At 43.3% G+C, this 26410-nt stretch overlaps 1 protein-coding gene and 1 pseudogene across 1 annotated transcript in view; one reads left to right on the forward strand and one right to left on the reverse strand.

Annotated features, from left to right (window-relative positions):
• Positions 1-9792: 9792 nt before the first annotated feature.
• TIAM2 (TIAM Rac1 associated GEF 2) overlaps positions 9793-26410 on the forward strand; it is a 188576-nt gene continuing 171958 nt past the window's right edge. The window contains 1 exon segment of the mRNA XM_042987371.1: positions 9793-9873. The gene's annotated coding sequence lies outside the window, so the exon portion shown is untranslated.
• Positions 13404-14419, reverse strand: LOC122238787 (annotated as a pseudogene).

Consider the following 26410-nt stretch of genomic DNA (forward strand, 5'->3'; position numbering starts at 1 on the left):
CTGTGTCTTGTCTCTTATCACTTATTCTTAGCTCACACTGGGAATGTCCCAGGCCTCTGTTTTGTATTTTTATTTGAAATCTGCTTGCATCCATTTCTTATCTCCCTTGCTAGAATCTAAGATTGGCATGCCTTTACTAGATTGTAATCTTCTTGAGAGCAGGACTGATAAAATACGTGTAGTTTTGTCTTAGCTTCTGGCAACATGCCTGGTACTGGGTTCTGTCCTTAAGAGAAGCTCAAAAGTTTTTGAATGTATAAATAATAAATTTGCATTCCCACTGGTCTTAACCAAATGCACTTTAAAATCCAAATCTGGGGGCTCCTGGGTGGCTCAGTTGGTTAAGTGGCTCGTGTCATGATCCTCCCCTACTGTGCTCTGTCTCTCTCTCTCTCTCTCTCTCTCTCTCTCTCTCTCAAAAATAAATATTAAAAAAATTTTTTAAATCCAAATCTGTGATTTTATAATATTGCTTGTGTGTTTTATTTCTTAGACATCACTGAATCATAGGGCAAGTAGGATATTTGAAATTGGACTGGCCTGGCCTTGAATCTAGAAAGATCATTTTTTGCTTTGTGACCTCAGGCCGGTTATTTGATTCTTCCAACCTTAGTGTTTGTAATTGAGATACTGACACTTCCTTGAGGATGAGCCTTAGTGCTGTGCTCAGTAAATGTTCACTCCTTGCCGCTTTCCCCCTTTTAGAACTGGGAAGGTTTGTTTGGAATGTTGAGACACTTACATGGAACTCTTTCTCCTCTCGCCTGCTGGAAAACTTACTGGTGGTGCCATGTATCTTGGCCCTTGGTGATGTTCTGACTGTGTCTTTGGTAGCTTTGTGGTGATTCTGAAGAGCAACAGTGTTTGCCGCTGCTCATTTTTTAATTTATTTAACTTATTTAATTTTGAGAGAGAGCATGCATGTGAAGGGAAGGGACAGAGAGGGGGAGAGAATCTTTTTTTTTTTTTTTTTTAATATATGAAAGTTATTGTCACATTGGTTTCCATACAACACCCAGTGCTCATCCCAAAAGATGCCCCTCTTCAGTGCCCATCACCCACCCTCCCCTCCCTCCCACCAACCCCCCATCAGCCCTCAGTTTGTTCTCATTTTTTAAGAGTCTCTTATGCTTTGGCTGGGAGAGAAAGAATCTTTTTTTTTTTTTTTTTTTTTTTTAACGTTTATTTATTTTTGAGACAGAGAGCGAGCATGAATGGGGGAGGGTCAGAGAGAGGGAGACACAGAATCTGAAACAGGCTCCAGGCTCTGAGCTGTTAGCACAGAGCCCGACGTGGGGCTCGAACCCACGGACCGCGAGATCATGACCCGAGCCGAAGTCAGCCGCTTAACCGACTGAGCCACCCAGGCGCCCCCCCAGAGGACATTTTGAGAGAAAAATTAAGTTCTTACAAATGATTCATTGGGTGAATGGTAACATGAAATAAATGAAATTTAAAATTACCTACGCGAAGTTAAATGAAGAAATGAATGAGGAAATGACTTTGTTCACGGGGGAGGGTTGAACTCCGTGGGGGTGGGTTGCTGCGGAGATTCCAGTGGGACCCCAGGGCTACTGTTTCTCCCCAAATACGCTTTTGTGTGGTGCACGGGAAAGAACTCGGGACTGGTTGACCTGACTTCTTGCCCATGAGCCTCCTGGCCGGTTGTGGATCTTTGGGAAGTTACTGGATCTTTCTTAGCCTCTGCTTCCTCATTTGCAGGGCAAGGGGGGCGGATCAGGAGAGGCAGCAAGGTGGGGGAGCGTGGCCTGGGAGTCAGGTGGCTTCTCCACGCCGGCTTTCCGCGCCCGGCTGTGCAGCCCGACCTGTGTTCCCCTGTTCCTTTGATACTTCTCAGGGGTGGGAGTGAAAGGGGGTCCCCTGTTCCTGACAGAGGAGCTCCTAAAGCCTGTGGAAGTCAGCTGTGGACCAGTGGGGATGGAACGTTTGCTGATTTGAGGAATGAAAGGGTGACTCTCAGGGGAACTTCTGAAAATTAATTGGTTAATTTTTCAAAAGGAAGCTCCATGACCAGCGTGAGCCCAGCGCGGGGCTTGACCTCACACCTCTGAGGTCAAGACCTGAGCTGAGTTCAAGAGTCAGATGTTCAACCAACTGAGCCACCCGGGTGCCCTGAAAATATTTTTGTTTTAAAATCAGGTGTTTTGAGGTATAATTTGTGTGCCATAAGCATCATCTTTTTTTTTTTTTTAACTTAAAAAATTTAAATGGTGGTAAAATACACGTAACAAAATTTCCTATTTTAGTGATTATTGAGCGTAAAGTTTGGTGACACTAATAAGCACATTCACATTGTTGTGCAACCATCACCACCATCCCTCTCCAGAACTCACTGTATTTTGTTTTTAAATTTAAAAGAAAAGTGTATTTTTGAGACGGAGAGAGAGCTTGAGTGGGGGAAGGGCAGAGAGAGAGGGAGACACAGAATCCACAGCAGGCCCCAGCCTCTGAGCTGTGAGCACAGAGCCTGACGCGGGGCTTGAACTCAAACTGTGAGATCATGACCTGAGCCGAAGTCGGATGCTTAACTGACCCACCCCGGCGCCCTTGAACACATTTCATTTCAAACTGAATCTCTGTGCCCATTAGACGATAACTCCCCATTTCTCTTCCCCTCCCAGCCCCTAGCGTCCACGTTTCTACTTTCTATCTCTGAGTCTCATGGCTCTAGACACCTCATATAAGTGGAGTCATACAGTTTTTGTCCTTTTGTGACTTGTTCCTTTCACGTAGCATAATGTCCTCAAGATTCCTCTGTGCTGTATGGAGCATGGGGCAGAATTTTCTTCCTTTTTAGGGCTGGATAACATTCTAGTGTATGGACCTACCAGATCTTGTTTATCCATTCATCCATACATGGACACCTGGATTTCTCTACCTTTTGGCTCTTGCGATAATGCTGCTCTGAGCACGAGTGTGTATACATCTTCGAGATACTGTTTTAGTTCTCTTGGGTGTATACTCAGAAGGGAAATTGCTGCATCATATGGTAGTTCTATTTTTAATTTTTTGAGGAATTGCCATATTGTTTTCCACAATGACTGTACCATTTTACTCTTACACCAACAGTGCACAAGAGTTCCAATTTCTTTACAGCCTCACCAACACTTGATATTTTCTGTTTTTTTTTTAAATAGTAGCTATCCTAATAGGTGTGAGGTGGCTGTGTAACCACACTATTTTTTTCTAACATTTAGTGTTTTTTTTTACTGTTTATTTTTGAGAGAGCGTTCGTGCATGAGGCAGAGAGCGATGGAGAGAGAGAATCCCAAGTAGGCTCACTGCTATCCGAGCAAAAAGCCTGACAAGGGGCTCAAACCCATGAGCCATGAGATCATGACCTGAGCCGAAATCAAGAGTCAGATGCTCAACTGACTGAGCCACCCTGACTCCCTGAACCAGACGTGAGATAAATACAAACTCATGGGATCTAAGAAGTATTCTTTGATATCACCTATTCAATTAACCTCATGTAAATAATGAAACAGTTCCTGCTAGGTTAAGTGACTTGACCATGTATCTTGTTGTATAACTTGTCCGCGTCAAAGACAGGACTGCAATTCAAGTATCTCCGCTCTCATTGTTGCATGAATGATGCAATCTGGTCACTCATTTATTCCCTCGCTCAAAACACAACACACACTGGTACTGCATGAGGTGTAGGAGTTGATAAAGGTGGGTTCAGATAAAGACCTGTTCCCCCCCCCAGCCCTCCCCACCACCCCATCTCTGGCTGCTGCTTCCCCCAAAGCTGCTCAGTGCCGTCTAGCTGTCAGTTGAATGACCAGCTAGCAGAGCCTACAGAATCATGCTGGAGAACTCCTGCTTTTACTTCCCTCCCCTATTGTATTACCAGTTTAGAGGAGCTTAGGAAAACGACCTCACTGGTCTTCGTGTAGCTCTCAAAACTTGCGGCTTTTCCACCAAATCATTTGAGAAGCTGAGACGAAGGGGAAAGGTATGGGTACGGTGAGCTCTCGAGCAGCAGTTGTAGAAGGCTTGCCGCATGGAAAGGTGATGAAACAGCGTCCGGCTTGCTGTGTGGACCGTGTGCCTATCTGGTTCTTGAAGAGCTGCTTTATGTCATCGCTGATGTATTACACCGACAATGTGATACATTCTTAAACAACCAGGTTCTTAGCAAGTGGTTCTTAAACAACCGGGACGCCTGAGCTGTGTTCGCACAGCTCCCAGGTCGGGGTGGGGGGAACGTGGCTCGGGGCGTTGCGGGAGCCGTCCAGCGTCTGTCCTTGTCAAATCCCTTGAGTTATGAGAAGTTAAATCTCGCTGAAGTTAGAGTATGGTTACCGCTTAAATACAGGCTCCTGTTGCAGAATGTTAGAGCTGATGATGGTTTTTAGTAAAGCCTTATTACCGGGCTTACTGGTGTCGTGTTCCGGGTTTGGTTTGGGCCGGGATGTGTATGAAGTGGATTCGTTTTCGTGTCCGTCTTAGGTTTCCTCGTTTCTGGCTTCTGTGTTCAAGAAGCGGTTTTTCAAACTAGGGCATTGGGAGAGAAGGAGGAACCCGGTTCTGTTCTATTTTTTTTTTTTTTCTTTTTTCAGTTTCCTGGCCAATGATTTGACTTCATCTTGAAATCTGCAATCCTTTCCTCTTTGTTCCAGGTGTCTAAATTTGACTTGGACTTACTTCCAGCCACTTCAGGAAGTCGAATTTGGAGGAAAATCTGAGCCGGGTTGGGGGAAAGGGGGGTGGGGCATCTCAGCTATCAGTGCTTCCAGGATCTGGCACCTGACACTTTAAGCCACATCTCAGCCTGAAGTGAAATCCGAGGTGCCAAACTGCCAAGATGCAGATTGTTGGGGGGGGGGGGCTTGGTGTGAGGGGGCCTTTATGATTTGGAGCAAATGAGTTCTTCAGGAAATTTACATGTTATTAGCCAAGAGACAGCTTTCCCTGTCGTGTTGAGCTGCTTCTGCGTGTTCTGTGCACGGTCTCCAGTGCAGGCTAGGGCCGTAGCACATCTGCGCGTTCTCTGCTGCTCTCGCAGCCGTGAGGTGTGGGGTGACGTCCCCTCCTGAACCTGGCTGCTCGCGCGAAATGGTCTTAGGTGGCCGAGCAGAGATGAAGAGATACCGGAAATTGCCTGTAGCAGAAGTTACCCATCATCCCTTGGAGGCTTCTCTGCTGGGGAAGGTTCTTATTTCTGTGTATACTCAGCAGTAATGAGATGTAACAGAGCCCCTGGCGCACACTGAGTGGGTTTGTGGTTTTGTTCATCATGTTTCAAAGTCCTGATCATACGAGCAGCCTCGCTTACCTGCTCCCTGAACCACTCGCTGAGCTGCGGATTGTTGGTTTGTACGTGGTGTCTCTCTGGCCCTTGCTTTTCCTCCTCTGAGAAACAAAGACGTGGAAGAAAGTATTCTGCAACCTGCTTCGTCATCAGTGGCACCATCACCTCGTTGACCTTGTAGGAGCCCGCTGATGCCAGGGGCTCTGCCGGGCACCTCATCAACATGTTCTTTAACTCTGAGCGCTCCAGAACGGATCCCCTCCCGATCTGCAGAGAAGGATGTGGGCTCGGAGAAATGAGGAGCTAAGCCCTAAGAGCTGGGTTTTGACCTGGTCTGATTTGGGTCTTGACTTGGTCTGATTCCAAAGCCCTCGATCGCTGGGTTGCCCCATGCTGTTACCTACAGCTTCGTGGTTCTGGAAGAGAACTTCCCGCCGTCTCAGAAGGAGGTTAAGTAATCGAGGAACAAAAGTGGATTCTACATTTGCTTTCTGAGAATTCTGAGAATTAATTTTATTTTTTATTTCTTAAAATTTACATCCAAATTAGTTAGCATATAGTGCAACAATGATTTCAGGAGTAGATTCCTTAGTGCCCCTTTCCCATTTAGCCCATCCCCCTTCCCACAACCCCTCCTGTAACCCTCAGTTTGTTCTCCATATTTATGAGTCTCTTCTGTTTTGTCCCCCTCCCTGTTTTTATATTATTGTTTCCCTTCCTGTATGTTCATTTGTTTTGTCTCTTAAAAGTCCTCATATGAGTGAAGTCACATGATCTTTGTCTTTCTCTGAGTGACTGACTTCACTTAGCGTAATACCCTCCAGTTCCATCCACGTAGTTGCAAATGGCAAGATTTCATTCTTTTTGATTGCCGAGTAATACTCCAGTGTATATATATACCACTTCTTTATCCATTCATCCATCAGTGGACATTTGGGCTGTTTCCATACTTTGGCTATTGTCGATAGTGTTGCTATAAACGTGGGGGTGCATGTGTCCCTTCGAAACAGCACACCTGTATCCCATGGATAAATGCCTCATAGGGCAATTGCTGGGCTGTAGGATAGTTCTATTTTTAGTTTTTCGAGGAACCTCCATACTGTTTTCCAGAGTGGCTGCACCAGCTTGCATTCCCATGCTTTCTGAGAATTCTAAGCCGTCTAGAATAACTGCTTTTCTAACTGTTAAGGTTTAAGCACCAATATTTGAACCAGAGATTAGAAGAGCTAACAGAAATGAAACATGACGTACTTTTAAAAATCTTACAGAATTTGCAGACCACAAATTTCCTGGAAGAAGTTGTGCATTTTTTTCCGAGAGTGTCATAAAAACTGGGCTTAGGAATTGTCTTCTGGTGGCTGTTGGGCAAGTTATCTTTGATTATTTTCATAGTTTTGCTTTATAGGAAAAGGAGGTCCTCTTCCTAAACTGTTCTATTTAGGTCTTCAAGGGTGGATCCTGTGCGTTTGCTATTACAGTCGACTGAAACCTATATATAGGGACCCTCAAATGTGGTGTGAATCCACGTCTTTAAAAAAAGAAAGCAATTACTGTGTTTGAAAGCCAGGCTATAAAAAGTAAGTGAACTCGCAGGAGAGCCAAGATGGGATTTCATTTTACCAAGCAAATGGCCCTGACTTTCTTTTTGCTTTTGTGTCCTGCAGGGGCAGAGTGGAGACTGCCCATGTTTCAGAAATAGGATGGTAGTCATTCATATGTGTCAGCACTTGTCATACGTGGATTAAGAGACCTATCTGGAAGAAGGAAGTGTGCAGACACTCCTCCTGCACTTTGTTAAATGTCATTTTAGTTATCTAGTATCCCACAGAACCTGTTTTTTTTTTTTTAAGGAGTTTATTTAATGTGTACTCCTACCCATCATAATATATATTTTTTAGTGTTTGTTTATTTTGAGAGAGAGAGCACAAGTGGGGGTGGAGGGGGAAGAGAGAGAGAGGGAGACCCAGAATCCAAAGCAGGCTCCAGGCTCCAGGCTCCAGGCTCCGAGCTGTCAGCACAGAGCCGACGCGGGGCGGGAACTCACGAACTGCAAGATCATGACCTGAGCCGAAGTCAGGTGCTTAACCAACTGAGCCACCCAGGCTCCCCCATAATATTTTATTTATTTTTGAGAGAGAGAGAATGAATGAATGAATGCATGAATCAATCAATCAATCAATCAATCAGTCAATCCCAAGCAGGCTCCACGCCAGTAGCCTGGAGCCCAGTGCAGGGCTCGAACCCATGAACCGTGAGATCATGACCTGAGCCGAAACCCAAGAGTGAAACGCCCAACTGACTGAGCCACCCGGGTGCCCCTAAAAAATGTATTTTCAATCCACATACACGAACGCTGTGAGCGCCTTCCCTTCCCTCCCCTCCTCTCACTGCTCCCCCCATTGCCAAAGAACAGAAGGGGAGGAAAAGGAACCTTCTGAAAAGTACTTAGATCTTTTGGTATTGAGTGGCTGGATGCGAGCCTCTTCTGGCGATTCTGAGACCTCAGAACCCTGAACGTTAATTGGTCTCTATACATTTCTTCGTAGTCCTGGCTCAGAAATGCAGTAGGCTTCTTTAACCATTCTGCCTTCTCAGAGGTGCCGTGTAACCCTGCTGGAGGCCTGATGATGACAGGTTGGTTTCTCTGTGGAAACACAAAACAGCTTCCATCCAGACATTTTGCTTTGTCTTCTGAAAGTGCTGCATGGCTTTGGTTAGATACTGGATAAAAAAGGACTTCTAATGAGAGGAATATTTAAGACCTGGGAAAGCTGTCACATCATGAAATGCTAACCAGTATTCCCCTTAGGGACAGATTCAGAATTGCACATGATAACAATCTTTGTTTACTCCTCAGCAAATACAAATGATCTTGGCATCATTTCTGACGTGCTTTCCCCAAGTTCTTCCCAAGGTTCCCATTAAGAATCATCCTTTTGCAATGGGAATTCAGAGTTCCTCACTCCCCGCCCCCACCCCCACCCCCCGTCACCGTGGGGGTAGCATGTTTTCATGGTAAGCAATTACTTTTCTTTGCAAAACTCACTGTGGTCACTCGTCGCGTTCTGAAGGGAGTAGACCATTGCAGAACACTCAGTGGGGATTGGAAATGTTTTTGTAACAAAGAGGCTGCACGCTAGAGGTGGACGTAGTCAAGCAGGGCCTGGCAGACTCAGGGGCTGACTCATCCGTGACTCACATGACAGCCTGTGTGGCCCTGGTGCCAGCCTCTGTAAGTAGAGAGGCGGTGTCTCGGCTCTCCCGTGAGAACTTCAAAGTTGAAATAATCTGACTCTGATTTTGGCTTCGTCCAAATGTGGGCTCACCCTTTGTTAGGGACGTGGTGAGAAGCTATAGAAGCTCACACACACTCCTTGGCTTTGGCAGCCTGTGTGATTTAGGAGAGACTGGAGCCCCTGGTTTCGCACACTGTGAAACCGTACGACAGAGCAGTGGGCTGGGAAGAGAGAAACTTGATGAAACACCAGTTGTTACCGTGCTGATCTTTCCTCTACTTACTGGGAATGCCACGTTTATCATATTCTAAATTTCCGTGTAACTTGTATCTCTTTCTGGACTCTGATGGTTTGGTACTAAACAGAAATATTCAAAATTACCATAACTTTACAGGATATTTTGCATTGGAGGGGGCAGATACTCCCTTGTTGATGTATATGTATATTTTTCTCAGAATACTTCCTCTTGGCTACTCTACAAAGTTATTCTTCTAGATCCACTTTATTTATTTATTTATTTATTTATTTATTCATTTATTTATTTATTTAATGTTTGTTTATTTTTGACAGAGAGAGCATGAGCGGGGGAGGGGCAGAGAGAGAGGGAGACACAGAATCTGAAACAGGCTCCAGGCTCTGAGCTGTCAGCACAGAGCCCGACGCGGGGCTCGAACTCACAGACTGCGAGATCATGACCTGAGCTGAAGTCAGACGCTCAACCGACTGAGCCACCCAGGTGCCCCTAGATCCACTTTAGAAGCAGCCTATCACATTGTTCTAAAAATCAATTTGGGATTGCAGTGAATGTGTGCTAATTTAAGGAGAACTGACCTGTTGATTTGAACTTTCCTATCAAGGAACATAGAATATTTCAGTGGTGTTTTGTTTTTTTTTTTTTTTTTTTAGGTCTTTTTATGCCTTTCAGTAAAAGTTTTATAGTTTTTAAATATAAATATACATTGTTACTCTCTTCCTAGGTTTTTTTTTTTTTTAGTAATTTTTGCAGGTGATAAAGGATTTTTCACTCAGTTTTTAAGTGGTTATCACTAATGTGTAGAAGCCTACTCACTTTGTATATTCATTATATGGTCCCCTTACTGAACTTGCTTAATAATTCCAGTAGATTTTCAGTTGACTGTCTTTGATTTTCTAAGTTGATATTCTGTCCATTAAAGGAGGAACAATATTCATTCCTCATTTCTTGTTTTTTTTTTTTAATTTATTTTTGACAGAGGCAGAACAGGGGAGGGGCAGAGAGTGAGGGAGACAGGAATTGAAGCAGGCTCTGTGCTGAGAACTGACTCAGCCACCCAAGTGGCCCCCTCATTTCTTGATTATTGCATTAGGATTCCTGAAATGGTAAGCTTTCCAGCTTTTTCTGTGTACTCAGAAACTTTGTGAAATAGGGATTTGCTGTTCTTTGTAAGTTTCGTAGTTTGTCACCCATAGAAACAGGTAGGCTTGAAATTGTTTCCATATTACTTTCTGATAACTTTCCTTTTATTTTCTTTTTATTATTTTTTAAACTTTTTTTAATGTTTATTTATTTTGAGAGAGAGAGAGAGAGAGAGAGACAGACAGGTTGTAAGTGGGGGAGGGACAGAGAGAGGGAGACCCAGAATCCGAAGCAGGCTCCAGGCTCCTAGCTGTCAGCACAGAGCCCGGTGCGGGGCTTGGACTCACAAACTGCGAGATCATGACCTGAGCCGAAGTTGGATGCTTAACTGACGGAGCCACCCAGGCACCCCCTTTTTATTTTATTTTAGAGAATGTGAGCAAGGAGGAGAGGGGGAGGGGGGGAGGGGGGGAAGGAGGGCGGGAGAGAGAGAGAGCGATCGAGAACCTTAAGCAGTCTTCCCGCCCCTTGTGGAGCCTGACACAGGGCTTGATCCCATGACCTTGGGATCATGACCTGAGCAGAAACCAAGAGTTGGATGTTCAACAGACTGAGCCACCCAGGCGCCCCACTTTATGATAACTTTCTGAAAGCGTGACAGGCTGGCAGCTGGAGGGATGATCAAACATGGGAGGTGAGGTAGGGAGATTGGCTGGAATCCCCAAGGAAAGAGGATGAGCCCCTGGTACAAGACCACCCTTGAATATCCTTATTTCTTGTAAAAGGGAAAACACTTCATTCCTCAGATATCTCACAGCCAAGTTGTGATGAATCTTAGGGCCTTTTTCCTGGAGAACAAGGGAAGTGGCTTAGGGTGTCAGTGTTAAAATCGAACTTCCTTCTTGTGGTAAACTTGGTTTTGGAAGTCTTGTGATGGCCGCTTACATTTTGTTACTGTGACCTGGAGGGATTAAGGTTGAGAAGCAACACCAGCTGAGGATCCGACCACGGCTGGCTGCGAGAAGGAGTTAGCTGCCGATCTCTGCTTTTATTCCGCTTCCAGATCGCAAGCCTTCTTGTCCTGTCCACCCCACTGCTGAGGGGCTGTCTGCTCAGGCGTTTGGTCCCACTGCGGGGGAGTGCTCACCACCCCTTGTGTGCTTGTGGAAGACTGTCTTTGCTAATTTCCCTCACTTCTGTGCAGTAAATCTTGGAAGAAAGCTATTTTCCTATAAGGGGGGACATTAGATTTCGGATTCTGTTGTTCGCCATTAATAACTTTTGGTAAGTGCCCTGCCCTGAGCTTATGGCTCGACAAGGAAGCATCTGTGGTTCCAGATAATGAGATTAAACCTCTCATTTTAGGGAGCTGACTGTGTTTAGATTAAGATCTTTACTGTCTCTTGCTAGAACACCTGAGGAATAACAGGTAAGAAAGTTTCTCGCATGGTAATGACGCCTTAATAGCCATAAAATTTTAAATTTGAGAATGCGTTCATGGTTTTGGTAAAATGAGCTCCCATGAGGGTCTTTGTCCTCCCTGACCATTATTATGTTTTTTGTTACATGTGGATGAGAATTTTCATGAAATGCCACCCACTTGGTATTCACAGGCTACCTTCTAACATATTTAACTCTTTGACCAGTGTGCCGAAAATCCTGTCATTTTGTTTTTGTAAGGCTAAATATATATATATGCATCTGTATGTGTTAGGTATCAGAGTTAGTCTAGTCAAATCCAAGTGAGCCTTTGTAAGTGATTGAGTCACTATTGCTGATATTTTTTTGAGTAGGCTCTATGCCCAATGTGGGGCTTGAACTCATGACCCCAGGATCAAGCGTTGCATGGTTTACCGACTGAGCCAGCCAGGTGCCCCTGTTGCTGATACCGTAAATAATTTTTTCCTATTTTATAGTTTGTCCCCAGCTTTTTTTTAAAAATTTTTTTAAATCTTTATTTATTTTTGAGAGAGAGCACAAGCAGGGGAGGAACAAGAGAGAGGGAGACGCAGAGTCCGAAGCAGGCTCCAGCCTCCCAGCTGTCAGCACAGAGCCCAATGGCGGGGCTCGAACTCACGAACCGTGAGATCATGACCTGAGCTGAAGTCAGACACGTAACTGACTGAGCCACCCAGGTGCCCCAGTTTTGTTTTTTTTTTTTTTTTCATAAAGATTATTTTAAGTAATCTCTACAGCCAATGTGGAGCTTGAATTTATAATCCTGAGATCACTGACTGAGCCAGCCAGGCAACCCTCCAGGTTTTTTTGGTTTTTTTTTCCTCTTTTTTTAGTTTTCTCAGATTATAAGAAAAGGCGGTTCATCTGGGTATTGTGACTTTCATGTAAAACTGAACAGACTGCCAATCCTGTATTCAAATAAAAGGAACTAAATGTATCAGATTTCTGGGTCATTGACTTAATGATTAAAACATAATATTACTGGGGCTCCTGGGTGGCTCAGTCGGTTAAACGTCCGACTCCTGGTTTTGGCTCAGATGACGTCTCACGGTTTCGTGGGTTCAAGCCCTGCATTGGGCTGTGCTGATAGCACAGAGCCTGCTTGGGATTCTCTCTCTCCCTCTCTCTCTCTCTCTGTCCCTCCCCCACTTGCACTGTCTGTCTCAAAAATAAACTTAAAAAAATTAAAAAAAAAACCCTCCATAGCATTACTCATTTCAATAATCTTACTTTTCTCACTTACGGGTAGAATCGAGAATAAAGAAAACTCCTAGGACTGAATATCATGTTGTATCTTGAATTTGAGGGATCTATGAAAAGTTGCTTAAATTCATATTTGGAAGGTGTCTAGAGTGAACCCAGGGGCAATTAATTGAGGTAGAAAATTCACTGTTCCCATAAATACCAGAAGAGATAGACGAGCCTCTCAAAATACCAAATATACTTCATAGCATATAGAAAAGAAAATGCTTAATTTTGCACATTTGTTGGAAAGTTGGCACCAGTGCGAGAAGGGAAATTGTTTAGGTTGAAGAGGATAAGCCATTTTGCCAGAATGGTTTCTTTACTGTTTCTGTGTGTTTTCTTCTTGTACACGCACATGTCTTCAGCCTGTGTGAACCTGTCGTTCTGTGAACAACAATTACAGCTTAGAAAGATGAATGGTGACCCTTTCCCTACCACCCACTCACCATGCGGTGCATGGAGTGGACCACTCAGCGGGTTTACATTTGAAAAATACAGATGCTGCTAGGAATCTGTGTCCTGTGTGGTATTAATCATTAAATCCCTGTCCACACAGAGACAAAATTAAATAGAGAATTGAGGCATCTCCAAAATAATTCAGGGAGAATTCTCTGAGGGCAATTAGGGTTTGTTTTCTTCATCCTGTACTTTTGTACTCTGTGCCTCTTGAGGATGCAGGCGACTTTTTTTTTTTTTTTTTTTTGTACAGTGTACTTTATTGATGGTACATGACAAGGTAGGGCTCCCCAAGCCCCTCTCCTTCTTCAAGGGGCTTGGGATGGGAACTGTGTGAAGATTGGGAGATTCTCAGTGTGTTGGGGGAAGGGGGACAAGACTCCTCAGTAGCTGAGGGCCTCTCTCTCCCTCTTGCGGTCGCTGGGGCTAGTGGTCCAGGGGGCTCTTAGAGGCAGTGTGGACCATAAGGAAATTACATCAGGAAATGAACTTGATAAAGTGGTCATTGAGGGCAATGCCAGCCCCAGCATTGAAGGTGGAAGAGTGGGTGTCACCGTTAAAGTTGCAGGAGACAACGCGGTCCTCAGTGTAGCCCAGGATGTCCTTAAGGGGGCCCTCCTATGCCTGCTTCACCACCTTCTTAATGCCATCATATTTCGCACCTTTGTCTAGGCAGTAGGTCAGATCCATGTCTGACCTTTTGGGGGTGGGGACATGGAAGGCCATGCCAGTGAGCTTCCCATTCGGCTTGGGGGTGACCTTGCCTATAGCCTTGTCACTGCCAGTAGGAGCAGGGATGATGCTCTGGGCAGCTCCTCGGCCATCATGTCACAGCTTCCCAGAGGGGCCGTCCACGGTCTTCTGGGTGGCAGTTGATGGTGTGGACTGTGGCTGTGAGTCCATCCACGATGCCAAGGTTGTCATAGGTGACCTTGGCCAGAGGGGCCAAGCAATTGGTGGTACAGGAGGGATTACCGACAATGTTGAGGAAGTTACCATAGTTCTCATGGTTCACACCCATCACAAACATTGGGCATTAGCAGAAGGGGCGGAGATGATGATCCTCTTGACCCTACTCTTCAAGTGAGCCCTAGCCTTCTCCCTGGTGGCAAAGACCTCCATGGACTCCACAACACAGCACTGGCATCACCCCTTTTGATGTTGGTGGGATCTTGTTCCTGGGAGATGAAGATGGGCTTTCCATTGATGACAAGTTTCCCCATTCTCAGCCTTGACTATACCATTGCATTTTCTGTGGATGGAATCATATTGGAACATGTAGACCCTATAACAGAGGTCAGTGAAGGGGTCTCTGACAGTTACAGTATCTACTTTGCCAGAGTTAAAAGCAGCCCTGGTGACCAGATGCCAAATATGGCCAAATCCATTTACTCCGACCTTCACCATCATGTCTTGGGGACATGGCTGGCACTGCCCCAGAAGATGCAGCTGTCTGTCAAATGGGGAGGAGTAGAGACCCAGGAGACTTGTTTTTTTGTTTTTTGCTTTTTTTTAACATTTTTGCTGTATATAGACTAAAATAATTTTGGTCTAATATTTTCTGTCTATATACAGACAACAGCTATGTGTTAACTTATTATAGTTTGAGATTCCAGGACCATAGCTCATTTGCGTTTTCTATCTTTGTTGGCCATGATGGTGCCTTCCATATGTGACTTCTATGTCGTACATTAAACATGTCCGGTCAAACTGGTTTTGATTTTCCTTGTTCTCAGGTCTTATGGTTTTCTTTCTGGATGTTGGAAATAGATTAATACAGCTGGGTCCCATTTTGTGTACTTGCATATTTATTGCCATAATGATGGCCTTGGAACCTCTGCATCCTTGCCTCAGCCCTTTTGGAAGGTAGCCCTGAGAGACCAAGTTTTGTGTTGTTACCACTGGGCCACTTCTGTGGTCTTTTAGGAGCCATGGCTAAGCTTTATACTCTTGATTCCTGGAGGGCAGCTGGCTTCTTTCTCCCAGGCAGCAATGAAAAAGATTAAATTTAATCTTATGCTTTTGAGCAATATTATTTATGGTCTATAATATCTTTGGTTTAAAAATATCTATTTTATGATATTCCCTAATCTTATAATTGGTATAGCCCTTTGGTTCTGAAATCCAGAGTAGAAACAAAGCAAGTGTTTTATGTTTAAAAATAACAAAGAAGTTTTAGAAAGACTTAGCTTCTTATTTAATTTTTTTTTAATGTTTATTTATTTATTTATTTTTTTTAATGTTTATTTAGTTTTTTTTTTTTTTATTTTTTATTTTTGGGACAGAGAGAGACAGAGCATGAACGGGGGAGGGTCAGAGAGAGAGGGAGACACAGAATCGGAAACAGGCTCCAGGCTCTGAGCCATCAGCCCAGAGCCTGACGCGGGGCTCGAACTCACGGACCGCGAGATCGTGACCTGGCTGAAGTCGGACGCTTAACCGACTGCGCCACCCAGGCGCCCCAATGTTTATTTATTTTTGAGAGAGAGAGACCAAGTGCGAGCAGGGGAGGGGCAGAGAGAGACACATAATCCGAAGCAGGCTCCAGGCTCTGAGCTGTCAGCACAGAGACTGATGCAGGGCTCGAAGCCACGAACCACGAGATCATGACCTGAGCCGAAGTTGGATGCTTAACTGACTGAGCCACCCAGGCAACCCGACTTAGTTTCTTATTTAAAAGAGAAATATGCCAGATATGAATTACACTCAGAAAAAGAAATTTTGCCCAAGAGATAGTTCTCATGTGCATCTTTCTTAGAGCAGCTCTGTTTCCTTGAACACTCTTGTCTCTTTTCCTTGAAGCATCTGCTGCCATTGGCTTCTAGCCTAGCCCCTTTCTCTTGGCTTTCTTCTTTCTTTGCTTATCATTCGTTTCCTGTTGCCCTTTAGATTCTCTTCCCACTGTCAGGAGATGATGTTCTCTTTAGGGGACCATCCTGGGTCCTCTTTATCCTCTTAAGATAATGCTGTGTTTGCCCCTGCCTTCAACTACCATTCATACATGCCCATTTCTGCCCAGTTAATACACCTCTAGTTGGAACCTCTTTTGTGAGTCCAGAGTTCTTAGCTTCCAATTGGACATTTTCATTTGGATGTTTGCTGTATTCTTGCAACTGAGTGAATCAAAAAAAAAAAAAAAATATGAAAGAAGCTTTTACCAGTTGCTTCTTCATGGAGTTTTGGCTCAAAGCATATGACAGTCTGTGAGTCCCATGTTTGAATCCTGGCTAGGTTAGTTAACTGATTTTTCCTGCCTTATTGCATTGGCTAGTACCTCCAGACAATGTTCGTTTGCTCCTGGTCTTAGGTAGGAAATATTCGGTCTTTACCATTTTAAATATAATGTTAGTTGTAAATGTTTTTATAGATACTCTTTTATATGAAGATTTTAAGTTTAGAACAAAGTTTAGAACATTTTTACTGGCTATTTGTAAATGTTTTTATTTATTTTATTTTTAGTAATTTTTAATGTTTATTTTTGAGAGAGAGAGAGAGAGACAGAGAGAGAGGGCACGAACAGGGGAGGGGCATAGAGAGATGGAGACAGAGGATCCAAGGAGGCTCCTCACTGTTAGGGCAGAACCTGATGTAGGGCTCAAAGTCACGAAGCCTGAGATCTTGAACTGAGCTGAAGTTGGGTGCTTAACTGACTGAGCCACACAGGTGCCCCTAATTATAAATATTTTTAATGTTTAGAGGATCCTTACTGAAAATAAGCAAAATAAAAGTCCATCTTAAATATTTTTAAAAAATTGTGTCTTATTTATTTATTTATTTATTTATTTATTAAAAATGTTATTTTGAGAGAAAGAGAGAGAATGCACATGATGAGACTAGCAGAGAGAGAGAGGGAGAGAGAGAGAGAATCTCAAGCAGGTTCTGTGCTCAGCATGGAGCCGGACATAGGGCTTGATTTCACAACTGTGAGATCATGACGTGGGCCGAAATCAAGAATTGGGCACTTAACTGACTGAGCCACCCAGGTGCCCCTATTTACTTATTTTTTAAAGTAATGTGTACACCCAACATGGGCCTCAAACTCATGACCCTGAGATCAAGAGTTAGATGTTCTACCAGCTAAGCCAGCGGGGTGCCTCTATGTTAAGTAAATTTAGGGAAATATAAAATTTTAATTCAGTGAAACTTGAAGGGGTCAAAGAAACTTTCATAGCTGAAGAGAAAAAGGTAGAGGTCTGGTTTGGAGGAAATGAGCCTATTATTTTGTTTAATCATGGTAGGTACTAATTTCTCATTTGCTGGATGGGTATGTAAATGGTAATTTAATTTTCTAACTTTTTATTTTTGGCATTAAACCTTATTTTCCTGTGTTTAAATCAGACTCAGAATAATTTTGGAGTTTTGCAGATACCCTGTTATGTGTGTGTGTGTGTGTGTGTGTGTGTGTGTGTGTGTAGGAGAGAGAGAGAGGGAGAGAAAGAGACATAGAGAAAGATGACCATCATCACTGGAACTGTAAGGTCTAAGCGATTTGGAATTGTATTTAGCCTCTTTTTTCCACCATTAAGAAAACTAAACCTGGTTTAGTCCCAAAGGAGGCCTCTAGAAAAGTCTGGAATTTCTTATTCTTATCAGAATCATATGTTAAAATACTATGAATCTTTTGAATACAAATGACCATCAGTGGACTGTGATTATGGGACAGAGTCATACACACAGTCCTTGCTTAACTGAAGTAAAAGCCTCCTGGAAGGTTATGATGGTATATGTATATACATATATACATATATACATGTATATATATATATATATACACACACACACACATATATACATATATATATACACACATATATAAGATATATATAATGTATAATACTAATATATAATATGTTAATATAACATTTATATATAATATATATTTTTTCCTTCTTAGGCAAGACTCTATATTATATATATAATATATAATATATAGTTAGTATATAATATATATATTATAGTACACCCAATGTGGGGCTCCAACTCCTGACCCTGAGATTAAGAATTTCATGCTGTAGCCAGTTAGGCATCCCAGTATGAAAAGTTCTAGAATTTTTAGAATTAAACATCTTAAAATTTAGAAATTTTACTTTTCCTAGGATTTGGAACTTCCATTCGATGCTTCACGAACAATAGTTGGCCCATCTTTTGGTAAATCTGGGCAGGTTGAAGAAAGAGTAACTGTGTATACAATGTGTATCATTTAGGTCTTTTTGGTGGAAAGTTCAAGGAGACGATTGATTAGAATTTTAAAGATGCCCTAGCACATAGTAGGCACTCAGCAAATATTTGTTGGCCAATGTTGAATGAAAAAGAGAGGTGGGGGAGGGGGAGATATGTTGAAATATGTTATTTACTCTTCTTTTTTTCCATGAGAAGTGAGTTGATCTCAATGTCCCTATTAGCTCTAAAATTCTTAGAGGTCAGAAATCTAAAATTAGTAGTTGTTAAGTTCAGGGCTTTATTCTGAGAGATTTGCCTTCTTCCTTAGGCAAGCCTCTCTCTCTAGAACTCTCTCAGTTCCTCTTCACCTAATTGTTACTTCACAGTTTTTCTGTTGTTTGGAACTTTCTTCCAAGCTTCATGATAATCCACGGTAGCATACTGGAAGGAGTTAGACCCAATTCAAATCTTTTCTCCATGAATTATTTATGCATGTATGCCCTTTAATAAATTTAATGAGCCTCCACTTTCTCTTCTGTAAAATAGGGGCAGTAAAATACTCCCCTCAAATTTAGTTGTGTGCCTTAAATGAATGAATTGCTTGTCACCATACCTGGCATATGTTAGGTCCTAAGTAAACTAGAAATTACCACTTTTTCCCCCTTAGTCTGATAGTTCTGCAGTTATCTCTCCAATGATTAAGACTTTAAAATCTCTATTGTCCTGAAAAAAAAAAATCACAGCTCACTCCTATTACCCACAGCTAAATGATTTTTCCCCTGATACTGTTGGTCTGCGTGAATAATTTTCACTGTGTTCCTCAGAGTTTCTGGCTGAGTCCTTACTGTTTTCTGTATCCATTGCTGTTCTGAATCCTTATCTGAAGCTATGGCTGGCTGGATCTTTGTTCTCTATCCTGTTTTTGTACTATCTAGCCGACCATATGGAATTCTTTGTGTCTCCATTTGCACCGTTAAGAAGTAAAGAGGCCGTCTTTTTCTCCTGTCATAGGAGAAAGTAGAGCTTGATTTGAAGAATTTTCTCCTTTGAGATTTGCTAAGTATTAAAAAAAAAATCTTTTTACAGAAGTATAAAGAGCACAAGTCATGCTGGGAGCTTGGTGAATTTTCCCAATGGAAACATACCCGTGTAGTAAGGATCATCGTAAATTTAAGGGAAGTCTCTAACTGCTCCAAGGTTGATTAAGCCTTCTTGCCCTCGTCATCCTGCAGATTACCCACCTGTTGTGAGAGGCATTTCAGCTCCCTCGTGCCCTCTGACCCACCATCTGCCAGCTGGTTTTGTGTGGACTGGGTTTTGCCGGCCCTGCCCTCCCTCTCTTTTCCCTGCGATGGGAAGTGGGGGGTTAAAGAGACTGACACTTTGTTCTTGGTGCCACATGCATTCGAGGAGACGGCTTAGAGAGAAGGCCGTGTTTCCACTTCCCCTTAACTGGTCTCCCTTTGTGGCCAGCAGAGGTGGGCTGCAAAATGCAGAGAAATTGCTGAGCGAACGCTGCGCGTTTCCTTTGCTTTTTTCTGTCTGTTCAACAAAGCATTGAAGATGTTGAGTAAGACGATGCTGACTTAAGAAGTGAGTGTGAAAAAACCACTATGTTTATGATTAAAAAACTAAACGTGGGGGATGCCTGGATGGCTTAGTCAGTTAAGTGTCCGGCTCTTGGTTTGGGCTCAGGTCATGATCTCACAGTTCGTGAGATCAAGCCCGTGTTAGTCTCTGTGCTGTGTGGAGCCTGCTTGGGATTCTCTCTCCCTCTCACTCTGCCCTGCCTTGCCTCTGCTCATGCTGTCTCTCTCTCAAAATATATAAACATGGAAAAAAAAAAAAGCTAAAACTTTTTTTTTTTTTTTTTTTTTGAGAGAGAGAGCTTGAGCAGGGAGGGGCAGAGAGAGAGGAAGAGAGAATCTCGAGCAGGCTCCATGCTGAGTGCAGAGCCCGATGAGGGGCTTGATCCCACGACCCTGTGATCATGACCTGAGCTGAAATCACGAGTCAGATGCTCAACTGGCTGAGCCACCCAGGTGCCCCGAAAAAAATTAAAGTTAGACTTTAAAAAAAAATTTGTTTTAATGTTTATTTATTTTTGAGAGAGACAGAGACAGAATGTGAGTGGGTTGGGACAGAGAGAGAGGGAGACACAGAATCTGAAACCAGCTCCAGGCTCTGAGCTGTCAGCACAGAGCCTGACGCGGGGCTCGAACTCACGAGCTGCGAGATCATGACCTGAGCTGAAGTCGGACGCTCAACCGACTGAGCCACCCAGGCACCCCTAAGTTAGACTTTTTAAAATGAGGAGCAAGTGAGGGTGTTATGAATAGTGGGTGAAAAGTTACATGGCCTATAGAGCAGAGATTAGAAGGAGATGGACTTAAGTTGAGGCAGAGGGATTTAGGCTACATTGTGACTTCCTGTCGGAGAGGGCTCCGGAATACTGCAGGGTATGGGTTGCTGAGATTTTTTTATCCATCTCCTGGACAGATGGGGTAGTGCTTATGGTAGCTGTAGTCAGAGTTTAGAGTTGACCTTCCTTCAATTATAATTCTTTTGCTATTAAGTAGGTTCCTGAATATGATGAAAGATACCAGGACTTTCCACTGCCATTCATTCAATGGGAAGACATGGGTTATATAGACATTCTGGTATAAATTAGAGATCTTTCAGAAGTGCTCTGCTAAATTTTTTCAGACCAAAGGCATGAGTTGACATCCCAGCTCTACTACTTAGTGGTTGTGGGACCACAAATTGAGGATTGTTGCGAAGATGCGGGAGGTCATGTGTGTGAAGGGCTTTGTAAATTGGGTGTGATGTCCTGTACCAGAGTGAGCGGTCACACTTCCGGTGGAATTTCTACCTGTGTATCAAGCTCACATCTGCTCTGCCTTCTCCTGCTTCCAGACCTCCTCGTCTCTCTGTGACTTTGGGCAGTTGGGCAGAATTCCCTTGTTTGTGTTTTGCTTGTTCTGGTTTTCAGTGCTATCTCTCTCGATGAGTGATGCTGGTTGAGACGTTGGGGGAACTCTGGGAGTGGGGAGGTTTTGCATTATTTGAGAGTTAGGAAGCTTTCTGAGAAACTAGATTTAGAGAGGGATGGTAGAGGTAAAAGACGAAAGTGGGGAAACAGAGTCAGGCCAGGTGTGGCGGGGTGCGGGGCAGGGCAGGGGTTTGGGCTGACCGCCATGGTGCTCCTGCACCAAACAGCACCCTGACCCCCTTAGGAAGGGGGAGAAAGGCCACCAGCCTCTCGCCGTCTGCATGGCCAGAGCCCTGCCTCAGGACAGGACATCAGCACGCTCCTCTCTGCCATGAGGGTACTGGCTCCGGGAGTGGATGGCCAGTTCCAACTCCAACTCCCATGACCTCCATTCCTCTTCCCCCAGTGAACTGGGTGTGGGTGGGGCCGTGGGCCTGAGATCCTACCTTGGTTGCCATCTTCAGGAGATCTGGGCGGGATCTGTTGTGGGGATCTTTGCCGGGATGCCTGAACACGTTGCTTCCATCTTGGTAGATTATCAGATATTTTTTCAATAATATCATCTCTTTGATAATTATCTCATTGATATTATCTCCTTTTGTGTCTTAAAATTTGCCCTTTAATAGAATCCTGTTTTGTTGTTGTTGCTGGCTTTAACAACATAAGTTTACTTGCTCTCAGTTCTGGAGGCTGGAAATCCAAGATCAAGATGCCAGAAGGTTTGGTTTCACGTGAGGCCTCTCTGCTTGACTTGAGGACGGTCACCTCCTTGCTGCCTCTTCCCACAGTCCTCTTCCATACAGGCATAGCCCTGGTGTCTCTGCGTGTATCCCAATCTCTTCTTTCTTCCTCTTGTTTTTTTAAAATTTGAATCCAATTTTATTACGTTCAGTTCAGTTTTTTACAACATTCATAACAACATAAATTCAGTTCCACGTATTAAAGAATATTTTAGTCTAAAATGGAAACTTAGAAACTGGAAGAAGTGTAAGCATTGTATCTTCATCAGTGTTAAGATAATTTTTAAAAGGGTAACTATATTAGTTGCATGTTGTTGGGTAGTAAATTACAGCACTTGGAGGCTTAAAGCTTTAACAGTTACTCTCCCACACCTTCTGTAGGTTGGGAATCTGGGCCCAGCATAGACTGTGGCCCAGTGCCACAGGCTGCTGTCACTCTTGGAGTTCCCTAGGGGAGGATCTGCCTGGAAGCCCTGATAATTTCTGAATTGTTAGAGTTTCTGATAATTTCAGAATTGTCTGTGAAGTCCTCTCTCTCTTGAAGAAATTGAAATGGTCTATTCTATTGAAATGGTCTATCCTGTTAATCTCCTTAATGTGGGTCACTTGGCCACCCTCTCAGTGTTCTCATTCTTTGCAATATGGATAGGCTGAGAATTTTCCAATTCTTCAAGCTCTGGTTCTTTTTTTGCTTCAAAATTCCACATTTAAGTCCTTTTTTTTCCCCCTCCTCAAATTTTACTAGAAGCAATCAGGATGATCCAACCTGTATCTTCAACATTTTGTTAGAAGTTATTCAGCATATTCCAATTTCATCACTCCCAAGAAAACCTTCCAGAAAACATGCGAACACCAATGCAAGGCACCCAAATGGTTTGACTCTCCATAGCAAGGGTTGCCTTTCCCCTGGTTTTCAATAACCTTGTTTCATCTGAGACCTCATCAGAATGACTCTGACCATCCATATCTCTACACTCTGTTCATGGTTACTGAAGTATTCTCTAAGAAAACGGAAGCTTTCTGTCGTGTTCCTTTCAGATTGGTTGTAACAAAATGCCATAGACTAAGTAGCTGATAAACCACAGAAATGTATTTCTCATAGTTCTGGAGGCTGGACATCCAAGATTAGGATGCCAGCAGTAGTCGGGGGAGGGCCCTTTCCATGTGGCTGAGTTCTTGTATCTTCGCTTGGTAGGAGGGCTTAGCAAGCTCTCTCTGCTGTCTTCTATAAGGGCCCTAATCTAATGCATATGGGCTCCATTCTTGTGACCTAATCACCTTGCAAAAATCCCACTTACTACTACCATCACTTGGCAGACTAGGGCTTCATGGTATGAATTTCTGGGGAGACACAAACATTTGGACCACACCACTTTCTATATAGTTCTTTTCTGAGTCCTCACCAGAATCATCCTTAATGGTCGTGTGGGATCTTTCTTGCATGCACCTTTAAACTCTTGCAGCCTCTACCTGTTACCCACTTCCAAAACCACTTCCATATGGTTAGGTGTTTGTGACAGCAGTCCCAATTGGACTCCCCGCTTCTCAGTCCCAATTTGTGGCTTAGTCTGTTCAGGCTGTTATAACAAAAGTACTGTACATTTTTTTGTTACAATTGTTAAACTGTATAATTTATAATTTTGTTAAACTCTTTGTTTAAGCATGGCACAAACATTTCTCATAGTTCTGAAGGCTGAGAATTCCAAGATCAAAGCACCAGCAGGTTCCGGGAGAGCCAGTCCTGGATTATAGCAGTCTTCTTGCTGTGCTCTCCCCTGGCAGGAGGGAAAGGGGGCTCTGTGGGGCCTCTTTTATAAGAGTGCCAATCCCATCCACGAGAGTTCCACCTTTATAAACTCTTCACCTGCCCAAACATCAACTCCTAGCATCATCACATTAGGGGTTAAGATCGCACCATACGAAGAGGGTGGGGCACTAACATTCAGTCCATAACAGATGGTCCTAAAAGGCCTTTGGGTTCTACTTTTTACCCTAAAGTGTTGCTGTTTGCTTAGCAGTCCTGTTCCTGGGCTTTGTGTTCATGTATTGGATGCACTAGGATAGCAGCATGTAGTGGCCGGGAACTGTCACTCCCTAAATTCTACAGGGCTGGTTTGAATTCCATTTCCTCAGCTCCCTCTCTCTGTGATTTGAAGCAGAGTACTTTAGCTATATAAAACCCCAGGTTTTCTCATCCTTAAACAGTGTACTGGTTTGTGTCCGTAGTCTTACGGTGAGACTTAAATGGGACCATGTATGTAAAAAACATGCAGTACCACGCATGGAACCCAATGAAATCCCAGTGCTCGTTAGCTCTTGTTGCGATTAGAGAAACAAAGACCTCTTCTTGAAGAATAAAATCAAACCCGGTTACTGTTTATAAGCAAGGTCAGTTCCTGCTTGCCCACTCCTGGATGTTTGCCCCTAACTTGCAGTATATCTACCGTAAGTGGATTCAGCAAGCTGGAATGGACTGGCAGTCACGGGGCATCCGTGACACTGAGCAAGAAATGATGTGCCCCTCGGCAAAAAACTAGAAAATGTAGAAATGGCCAATCAGCATGTAAGAAAATGGTCAGTATCACTAATCACATCAAACCACAGTGATGTACCGCTTCACCCTTATCCGGATGGCTGGTCACCCCAAAACAAAAACCCATAAATTGTTGGCAAAGATGTGGAGAAATTGGAACCCTTCTGCACTGTTGGTTGGAATGTAGAATGAAGCAGTCGCTATGGAAAACGATATGGCGGTTTCTCAAAAAAATTAAGAATAGAATAACCATCTAATCCAATAATTCCACGTCTGGGTATTTACCCCAAAGAATTGAAAGCAGAGATTCAGACAAGCGTTTGTAGCATATTCAAAACAGCATTAATCACAGCGGCCAAAATGTGGAAGCAACCCAACTGTCCACAGACAGATGAATGGACATTTGTATACCAAATGTGGTATATACGGACAGTGGAATATTACTCAGCCTTAAAAAGGAAATTCCGACACTTGCTGCAACGTGGAGGAACCTTGAAGACCCTATGCTAAGTGAAATAACCCATCACAGAACAGTGTATGATCTCTCTTACACCGCTGACATGAGGTGCTTACAGTAGTCAAATTCATAGAGACAGAAAGTAGAATGGTAATTGCTAGGATCTGGGAGGAGGAGGAATGGAGAGTTAGTGTTTAGCAGGCATGGAGTTTCAGTTTTGTGAGATGAAATTGTTCTGGGGACGGAAGGCGTTGATGGCTGCACAGTGGTGTGGACGTTCTTAATGTCACTGGACTGGGCACTTAATAATGGCTAAAATGGCAATGTATTTACATATATTTTACCGTAATTAAAAATATATACCGTTTTTTAAGAGAGCTGTTTCCCCCTGTACACGGTTTTTACCTTGGGGAATTAAATTAACATACACTGAGTTTTCAACTTAAGAGTCCTGTTTTGGTCAGTCCTTCAAAAAAGTTTTGATGGCCAGAATTGTTTCTATCCTCTTCAGCAATAATCAGGTGCCTCCCTCACCCCCCTTTTTTTCTGCTCTCCCCCCATCCTGAGTAGTAAGAAATTACTCGAAGTCTTGCCTGGGCCGTGTCTTGAAGACAAAATCCTGATGGCCGTGATGGCATCTTGAGAATTCTGTTGCTTTCTTGGCCTCCCCTGACATTTTCAGAAGCTGTTGGATAATGAGGTAAAGGATATGAGAAGTGGAGTGTAGGGCCCGGGGAATCCAGATTTTATTGGACCTCAAGCGCATTGAATTTGGGGTTCTCTTAAAAAGAAAACCAAAACTTCTTTTCTATAACTTCTAATAGAGTGCATGTTGTGGACACATTTTGGGGGCCCTTCCCAGGGCCCTGAAGGATCCCTGAAGCTTAAGGTTTGTTAGTTTAATGTATCTTGTCTCTATTCCAAAAGGTGAGGTAGAATAAAGCAGGAACTGTGTATAGCAAACTACTTACTTCCTCTGAGTTTTGTTCTCAGAAGCAAAAATATCTGGAAAAATGTGTTCCATTCAGAAGACTAACAAACAGCCGGGAAGCCCCTGAGGATAGAAGATGGTTTATGCAGTTTAAATTCACTCTAGTCCACGTTTAATTTAACCATTTTTCCAAACTGCAATTTGGCAATAATCTGTACTGTAATTTAGTATTACGAAGTGACTTACGACCAAAACCAATTAATTTTGAATTTCTCGCCCAGAGTGTCGCCGTATAAAATTGTAGAGGCATTTTCTGAGAAATTGTATGAAATTTCCATGATAATTATGACCTTGAGGTATTCCTGTGTCAAAGATGATGCGGAATCTCCTCTTCTTTGTCTGGTAATTACTTTCTCATGCCCTCCCCCACCATAGGAGTCTTCATATCTGTTTCCTTACTTAGAAAAATACTTCATCAATCAGAGATTAGAATAATCTCATTACCTTTGAGAATTCCTCAGTGTCACTCAGGCCTTTGATGGAGCTGTTAGGGAGCCTTTGTCACTGATTGCATCGCTTAGTGACCAG

Source organism: Panthera tigris, chromosome B2, assembly GCF_018350195.1.
Source record: "Panthera tigris isolate Pti1 chromosome B2, P.tigris_Pti1_mat1.1, whole genome shotgun sequence".
In the NCBI taxonomy this organism is placed as follows: domain Eukaryota; kingdom Metazoa; phylum Chordata; class Mammalia; order Carnivora; family Felidae; genus Panthera; species Panthera tigris.